General features: G+C 31.4%; 1 long non-coding RNA gene across 1 annotated transcript; it reads left to right on the forward strand.

Moving 5' to 3' along the window:
• Nucleotides 1-2,667: 2,667 nt before the first annotated feature.
• Nucleotides 2,668-4,862, forward strand: LOC120078191 (uncharacterized). The gene is made up of 2 exons (XR_016529748.1): nt 2,668-2,815; nt 4,205-4,862. It is a non-coding gene; the product is annotated as an uncharacterized LOC120078191 (long non-coding RNA).
• Nucleotides 4,863-7,686: the final 2,824 nt, after the last annotated feature.

Here is a 7,686-nt window from a genome sequence, read left to right on the forward strand (position 1 = left end):
AGTTTTTAGACATGACAATAATAATTTTGAAAAGGTTAAAATAATTTTCTAATATTCATAGGATTAAATATTATATATACTTTCAATAAATCTTAAAATTGGTCAATGTATCAATTTATTCTTATATTTATTTATTTTATTTTTTTTTTGAAAAAAATCTATATTTACATTATTTTTTATAAATAGTGAAATTTCTTACCTGAAATTTATTATTATAAAATTGCTAAATTTAACTTTGTAAAACTAAATTAAAATTTTTATAAAAATACAAAAGGAAATTGAATGATTAAAGAATATATGAATTAATGTAGAATAAAATAAATAGAGGAATCAAAATATTCACGTGTCCTTTGACTTTAGTTAAAGATAGATAAGAATGACCTTTAGAAACAGAAAAAGGGCAAAAAAAAAAAAAAAAAAGATTAGAATAACCTTTCCAAACAAAAGAACAAGAAAAAGAAAAAAAGAAAGAGATATATTAGAATACGGGGTTAATTTCAACAATACGATAATATTTTTTAAAAAAATGATAAAACTACGATAATGGCATTTTTTTTAAAGAATAATTAGTTAAAAAAAAGAGTTGAAAGAAAAACTATTGACAAAAATTTGATTAGTAAATCATTGATGGAGTACACGATTTCAGATGGTTAAATCGTAGACAAAGTCTATGATTCGATGACATTTGGTAGCATTCAACCTAACATGGATCTAGTAAAGATGTTTATACGTGACACTTCATGTAGACTAAAATCATGTATTCCGTCTACCATTTTATTATATGAAATTGTATACCTCATCCTCAATTTACCATGTTTATTTTTTTTAAAAAAAAAACATGCCTATGGGTGGTAGAAAAAATAGTGATGTGTAATTACATCATATTTAATATCCATAACTAGTGGTTTTCTCAAAAATCAATTTGGTATTTGTATAATAATAATTAATTTTATTCTGTCTTATCTCTTATCTCTTATCTCTTATCTCATTTCCCAACTCTCAGTAGTCATTATTAATTCTTTTTCTTTTCTCTCTTATCTCCTTTCCCAACTCCCAATAATCATCATTATTTTTCTGCTCTTCTCTCTCTTCTTTCCCCTCTCTCACGCATGAAAAAATCGTGAAATACCAGCAAAATATTACAAATATTTCGCTATAATTGAGATACCAATAAAAAAATCAAGGTAAAACCCTTTTTACTATAAATCGTGAAAATATCAGCGATATTATCGATATATCGCTAATATTTTGTCGATTGACTATTTAAAAATAATAATATTTTCCGTTTTACTTTATATTTCTTAAAGTTCTCTCCTTTCAAAGTTTGTGACACCATGGTTGATCATAGAGATGTCCAAAAAAATTCATGGATCGAGTCTCGTAGGGACTCGTCCCAAACAGGATGAGGAATCTTTGAATATACGAAGATGGAGGAGGGAGGGAAATTTTTTTCCTGTTTGCAATTCGGGGCCGGGGATAGGGAATATATTCCCCGACCTCGACTCCGTCCTGTATCCCCACCTCACCCCGACTTTTGTGTATATATATATATATATATTTTGTAGATTTTATTAGGATAATTATGAAGGTTTTAATTATTTAAATTTAAGATTTTATTATTTTAATTTCTTAGATGTTGTAATATTTAATATAGGATATTCTAATGGTTGAATTTTAGTTTATAAAAATTATGAAAATTTAGCATTTTAATTATATTTTTTTAAACTTGAATGTGTACTATTGTTTATATTACTAAAATTGATAAGATTTTATTTAAATGGAGGTTTTATTGCATATGTTAGGAATTGTTAAAAATATATATTTAATTAAAATAAAATAAATTGTTAGAAAAATGATGGCGGGAAAATTTTTTCCATAGGAAACCCGATCCCCGCGAAAAATCCTCATCTCGTTTCTTACGGGAAAATTTATGGGAACGAGAAGTGGACTAAGGAGTGGGGACGGGGACGAGGACGGAAAGGGCTTACCCATTTCTACCTCGCCCTGCGACATCTCTAGTTGGTCATTGTATACTTTACTATCCTTGAGTATTTGGGTTCCAACCTTACCCAGGCCCCTCTGTTTTTCCTATTTATTTTCATTTTTTTCTTCCATTTCACTTCCTTTCTCTCTCTCTATTTTATTCATTTTTACTCTCTCGGTATCGTTTCTATTTTACGTTCTAACTTTTTTTTTATTAATTATTATATAAATGATATTTTTAATAAATATAATTTATAGTTATCTTCCCCATCTATTCTTTTTAACTTATTCACTATTTGTCGTTGTCCATTTTTGTTCATATTATACAATATAATTTATATTTTGTTATCATATCAATGTTGGAATATTCGAGAAACATAAGTTGTTATTAAATTATAAATCAAGTACTTGTTGATCCAAATTTTAATTTACAAATTATTCAAGTTTATTTTTGTTACTACAATATTAATGCTATTTTAATAATTACTGACTGAAATATTGTTGGAGCGAAAGAATTTATAAAAATATGGTAGTGTAACCATAGACTTGATACTCAATTATATAAAAAAAAAAAACTGTATACTTGATCCACGATTTAACTCAAATTGTGGACGGAGCCCACAATTTTCTATCATAGACCAGATTCATGACTTCTTAACTTGTGTATTGGGTACACGAGTTAGTGGTCCCGAAAAATCCACCTCTTCCTTCTCTGATTAATTCCTTCCTCATCTTCAATATTTTCTTATCTTCATCTTTGCCCCAGCCTGCCACCAACTATCATCCATTGTCTATCGTTCTCCATGCTGCCACTACTGTGTCGTCGTCAATTGTAAGTAATTTTTTTCCTCAATATATGATATTGTGGCTTGACTACCCATAGATCTAGAATTTTGTTTAGATGTATGCATGAAAAACTAGAGATTTGATCTAGTTTTGTTTAAAATATGGGAGAACTAGTGTGTAAAGGTTGTTTTTCTAAGATTTCGTATTTTATGACCGTTAGATTGGATTTGAATTTTTTTTTTTTTGGATTTTTTGAGTTTGGGCTTGAAATTTTGGATTGTCTTTCTTTAGTATATTATTTTGGATTGTAGCTTGGTAATTATTTTGAATTGTTTGGACGGTAGTTTGTTTAATTTTATTTTTTAAAAAAGAATTGGACCAATCTTGAATTTGAGTTTAGACTTGGGCGGTAGATTTATGGTTTTTTTTTTTAAAAAAATTGGATTGATCTTGAATTTTTGTTTAGATTATCTTTTGGATTTTTGTTGAACTAGGTTGTTAGTATCAACATATTAAGTTTGACTAATATTTTTGCCAACTACAACAATTGTAAGAATTTGAGTAAATATGTCGTTGCGTCCTAAAGATTTAGTAATTCTTGAACCTGAAAATATTGGGGACAGTGATATTGATGTAGAACACTATGAATTATTATTTGGGAACGATAGAAGTGCAAAACATGAAAATGAGTTAGTACTATCAGAGATGTTCACCCAAATAGATTGAGACGTTATTAATTCAAGGATGGTTGTAATTAGAGGTTACGAGTGTCGGCATAAAATTTTAGGGTTGATACCCTAAATCTCGTGGGTCTTATAGTTTGTAATTATAATGAATAAACATTTTATTTATTTAATAAAATATGAGATGTTTTATTTGACATTTAGTAGCTTTAACCCACAAACCAATAAACTAACATCCAAGGTTATTTTCTGTAGCTTAAACATGTATGTAGATCATGTTTAAGTGATAATATAATGATAGGTACCTTATCTTGATGACACTACGAAAACAACCCCTTTTTGTAGATGTACAGTTGTTGTAAAGTGCTACAAATTATATTATATTTGTATTATGTACAGTTGATTTATATTAAATAATATATACGTATGAGAGAAATAAAAACTATAGGTTATATTATTATTATTATTATTATTATTAAAAAATTAGAATTTTAATTTTGAATTTTTTTTTGGGGGGTATTGGACCCTTTTAGATTTATCGCTTTAATTTTCCAGATTCGTTTATAAGGGTCTTTTGTTTTTTTTGGCATTATTTGCAATAGTATGTAATTTGAAAGTATTGAGTTGTTCGTGAGTTTTTCGGTGGATTTATGGGACGAAAATAGAAGGAATTAATAACTGTACAGTAGCGTTGTAACGTTGTGCCCTAGTGTTGCAATGCTATGAACGACGAATGAAAGAATTTTCTGTAGCGTTGCAGTGCTAGGTCACAATGTTGCAATGCTCCGAGACAGAGTTTTTTTTTTGTTTGTGCGCGGTTCGTGGTTCTTTCGGCTCATGGTTTATCCGGTTCACTTGGTTTGGCTAGTTCGTGGCCGATACGGGTGCTAGGCGGTCAGGTTCATGTGATTCAAGGTCCAGTTTGCTTGTTTTGAACCAATTCGCTTGTTTGGTGATTGGGAGAAATCATACTCAGAGCTTCTGTATTGGTTAAGTGTTGATGTGCATTACAATCCTGAAACACGATTGAATTGGTATTTTTTTTCCGTCTGATGTGCTAGGTATGACTTTTTCTTGTCGAGTTTTATGGTCCTTCAGTCCTGCAGGAAAAAGGTTCAAATATTGTAGGTTATTAATTCAGATTGATGGATGTTAGCCAAAAAGTTTGATGAACAATTTGTAAGGGAGAAGGACACAACAAGCGTACTTGTCCACAATGTACATTAGACACTTCCTCTTCAGGCCATTGATGACTTTGTTATGTAATGGACTCTTTTATGTAATTGAATTTGTTATGTAATGAATTTTTTTATGTAATTAAATTTTCAATGTAATGGACTTTTTATGTAATTGAATTTGTTATGTAATGGACTTTTTTATGTAATGGACTTTGCTATGGAATTGACTCTATTATATATTTTTATATTCTTTCAGTGTTTGTGCATCATGGATCTTAGTCCTTCTAATCCTGTGCAACTACATCAACAAAATACCCATCGTTCACAATTGATATGAGATAATTCTTCTACTTTAGTTTTGGGCTGTCAGAGAAGGGAGACATCTACACAACATACTATCCCGTTTGATCCACTTATTATGCCTTACGTACAACAGGCTAGTTTTCTTATGGTTGCACAGATTGAATTTATCCAACTGGATTGACACCTCGTCATTGCTTTAGTAGAGCATTGGATACCAGAAACCCACACATTTCACATGCCTTGTGGGGAATGCACAATTTCGTTGCAGGATATTGCAATTTAGTTTGGATTACCCGTGGATAAAGAACCTCTGATAGGTTCATTGCAATATGATTCAAATTTTGTTTTTGACAATCTTTTGGGCATTCGACCAGATGATTTGAAAGGCTCAAGATTGAGTATCACATAGTTAGCATCCCAATTTCCAGAGTTGTCTTTCGATACCAACGATATTAGTGTACAGAATTAAGCACGAGCATACATTATGCAACTTATTAGAGGGTTTTTGTTCACTGAAAATTCGAACACTCTGCTACATCTTATGTTTCTTCTACTGTTGGCTGATTTAGAGCATGCTAGTATGTACTCATGGGGAGGTGCCTGTCTTGCATGATTTTATAGAGAACTATGTCACCTACTAATGCACAAGCTTTGGAAATAGTAGGGCCACTGATACTGCTACAAGTATGGGCTTATGAAAGATTTAACATTATAGCACCACAGATCCAATTATAAGCCCCAGATCATTGTCCACTCAGTATCAGGTATTATTTATTTATATATTTAGTTTTTTTATCATTTTATGTAATAATATAAAATAGTTAAATTTTATATCGAGTGGTGTATTAGCTACCTTTAAATAGTCAACAAATATGTTGCTAGTTTATCGAGAAATATTTGACCGACTAATGCATAATTAGGTAACAAATGAATATACAAATAAATATTACATACTCTTTGGGTGTCTATTTATTTATTTTTTTTATAGATTAATTGAATGCCATACACATGCAAGATATTTGATCATTACTACCTGATTATTGTTGTGATGGTCAAGACATTTGATTGACAATTAGCCATTTTATATACTTTCATATAATAGAGTGACATCAACCAACATGTGTGTTGAGACAGTTCAATCAGCAACAAACGGTATCATCATTGTGCTATACACTCATGGCACTACACCTTATTAATTTAAGAGGTAAGCACGACTAAGACTGGTGTCAAATTCATGCATAATAAATATCGTACTAGCGTGCATGTTATGATCGTTGTACAAAAAAAGAAATAACAAATCTGTATCAGATGACTATTTTTCCTAGTATGATTCAATCATAAGACAATTTATTATACCCGACGGTGCTTACTAAATTGCTCGTCAGTACAACTAGACCAAAATTACCGTTTTGTCCTTATAGTTAAATCTAACTCCTTAAGTACAACTGATCCCTCTAATGAACAGGAAGTTATAGTCGAACTATAATCGAACCCCTCTCGGGCCAAGAGAGGGTGTGACACCACATTGTTCAAGTCCCAGAATCAGCCTTTAGGAAGCAATTTCTCTACTTACTCTAACTATAAAAGAGCGTGTTCCTTCTTGTGTAGTTGCGTTCCCAACTCCTCAATCAGAAAAATCCCTAAAATGGTTGGCATATTGAGTCGGCGAAATTGGTTGCTCTCACGCATGCAAATCATAAAACCGCCTTCATAGGTAGAAGTTTATAACTCACTCAGGATTCATGTTAAGTCATCTTGATCATCCTAGTGAAATATAAGTCTCCTCTAGCAACAGTATTTTAGAGAGACTATTCATTTCGTGGTCCGGTTATACAAACTCTTTGTATAAAATACCCCCGTTCACATGTCTCTACATGAATGATCGGGATCAGATCATTTGTAGCACTTTATAACAATTGTAACAACTATAAAGTAGGTCGTATTGGTAGTGTAACTAGGATAAAGTACCCAGCCTTATCCATCTATTACAGACCGTTTGAATTATCATTTAAACATGATCCACTTGTATGTCTCCACATACATGTTTAAGTTACAGAAGATAACCTTGGATTTTAGTTTATTGGTTTTGTGGGTTAATGCAACTAAACGTCAAATAAAATACTCTTATTTTATTAGATAAATAAAAAGTTTGTACAATACAATTACAAACTACAAGACCATATGATTTAGGACATCAACAGAAACAATTTCCCACTTGTCCTAAAGTTAGTGGGGTGTACATCATAAAAGTCAAACTATTACAACAGTCCACAAAAACAAGAAACTAAGGCATACAATGTGTTCCTAGTATAAAATCTACCACTTGCCCTTTGTCTCATAGACCCAGACTCTCAAGGTGACCCTCAAACACCTTAGGCGTGAAGACCTTTGTAAATGGATCAGCAACATTATGCGCCAAAGCTATCTGCATGACGATCATGTCCCCTTGATGCATAATCTTTCGTATTAGGTGATACTTGCACTCAATATGCTTTCCATGATTGTGGTTTCTAGGCTCCTTGGAATTAGCCATAGTACTACTATTATCACAATAAAGGGTGATGGGCTTTGACATATCTGGAACTACTTCCAGATCAATCAAGAATTTTTTGAGCCAGACAGCCTCCTTGGTAGCTTCACAAGCTGCTATATATTCTGCCTCCATAGTGGAGTTAGCAATAAAAGGATACGCAAGTACCCATTGCAGAAAAGATCGTATCCTAATTTTAATTTTACATAATGCACAAAGAATA

This window comes from Benincasa hispida, chromosome 5 (assembly GCF_027475165.1).
Source record: "Benincasa hispida cultivar pf3 chromosome 5, pf3_genome.v1.1, whole genome shotgun sequence".
In the NCBI taxonomy this organism is placed as follows: Eukaryota; Viridiplantae; Streptophyta; class Magnoliopsida; order Cucurbitales; family Cucurbitaceae; genus Benincasa; species Benincasa hispida.